This window comes from Pteropus vampyrus, unplaced genomic scaffold (assembly GCF_000151845.1).
Source record: "Pteropus vampyrus isolate Shadow unplaced genomic scaffold, Pvam_2.0 Scaffold1000006578, whole genome shotgun sequence".
NCBI lineage: Eukaryota > Metazoa > Chordata > Mammalia > Chiroptera > Pteropodidae > Pteropus > Pteropus vampyrus.
In genome coordinates this window covers 2,150-3,826 of record NW_011920980.1, presented here as the reverse complement: position 1 = coordinate 3,826, position 1,677 = coordinate 2,150, and the positions used below count along the sequence as shown (strand labels likewise).

At 38.0% G+C, this 1,677-nt stretch overlaps 1 long non-coding RNA gene across 1 annotated transcript; it reads right to left on the bottom strand.

Annotated features, from left to right (window-relative positions):
• Positions 1-367: 367 nt before the first annotated feature.
• Positions 368-918, bottom strand: LOC111735754. The gene is made up of 2 exons (XR_002778962.1): positions 882-918; positions 368-612 (listed from the first exon to the last, which is right to left on the bottom strand). It is a non-coding gene; the product is annotated as an uncharacterized LOC111735754 (long non-coding RNA).
• Between the last annotated feature and the right edge of the window lie 759 nt (positions 919-1,677).

Sequence of the window (1,677 nt, the reverse complement as noted above, 5' to 3'; positions counted from 1 at the left end):
GATGTGCCTTGTGTATTTACATAGCTGTGGGATACCAGTATCGGTTACTGGAACTTATTTACTGTGAGTGAGGGTTGAGGCAATGACTTATGGGGCCTTAATTTACAAATCTCCTATCACCTGCTCCTCCCTTTGCCTGCAGCTAACTTTTCCAATATGTACATTTTTACATGAGGTAGATTCTTAGTCATCCTGTCTTGGTTAGACTGCATATTATTTTGACATTCTTGCAACTACAGTGTTAAAGGATGTTTCCATAAGAAAATCGACAAAGAACAAAAATCACATGCTGAGAGGGGTGACATATCTCACATTAATGACATAATGTGAATAAACAGACAAATAAATATGACCACAATTAAAATGGTATGGTTGTAAAGAATACATTAAACAGTTACATGGTTCTTGATCGCCATAAACAACTAATATATGATATAAGTAACAGTATGTGCTGTGCCTTTAAATGACTGATGGCAGCATACTTTGTTCACAGCATCATCGTCACAGGTGAGGACCGCACTGTGCTTTTTTCTTCAGGTCGGCTCCGACATCTCTAGGGATAGGCATTTTTCTACTCCTATACCCTTAGGGAACCATGCCCCTATATGCGGTCTGTTGCCAAGAGAAACCAAAATCTGTAATGCAGGCCTACCTACACATATCGAAGGATGGAACAGAATTAAGAGCCTGGAAATAAACCCATCTCTCTAACGTCATTGGATGTTTGACATGGGTGGAAAACATGGACTTGGGTACAGGAGAGTCCTTTGAACAGAGGGTGCTAGCAAAATGACTACCATCTGTAGGGGAATGAGATTCGACCCTGACCTCATACCATATGAAAGTGAACTTGAAATTTATTCGAGCCTTAAAATTCAAACCTCTAGAAGACAGCACGTGGATGAATCTTCAAGCCCTCAATGAAAGAGATAAATGAGATTGCCTCGAGATTCATCCTTTTTGGCATTAAAAGAATCTATCCAGGAAGTGACAAGACACCCTACAGAAAGGGAAGAATGTCACGTTATAGATCTAATGGAGGTGTCATTCAACAAAGAACTCTTACAACTCTTAGACAAAAAGACAAACTAAACTTCTAAAATGTACCAGAATAGACCCTTCTCTAGAAAAGAGAAAATTTTCAATAGGCCCAAGAAAGGATGTTAGGTATCATGAGTCATGATGGAAATGCAAATGAAAACTACAACGCCATACTCCCCCTTCACACAACCCAGATTTGCTATAATCCAGAAAGCCCATCGTGAAGAATGTCATTTATGGAGAAAAAATTAAAGCCCTTAAACCACGTCAAAATGTAAAACACGGTGGCCTATGTGCACAAGTTTTCAACTCCAACCACTCAAAATGTTCTTGTCTGGTTCAATGAATTCACTCCTTGATATATATCTCCCAAAATAGAAAACAGGCATTTAATGCTTTAGAAGTGAATTTCTTCAGCATCATTGTTCAAAAAAGCAAGTATTTATAAACGATTCAGAGGTCCATCTTAATTTGTAGTACAAACGAATAAAGTGATTCTGAATTGTTACAGCGGAATTCTTTAGAATGGTACTTAGAAACAGATTTAATTTCTTGAACGTATTACCTCTTGGCACATACCTTTTTGTGGTGGCAAAAGACACATTTACAAATAGAACCAAATATACTTGCTTCCTT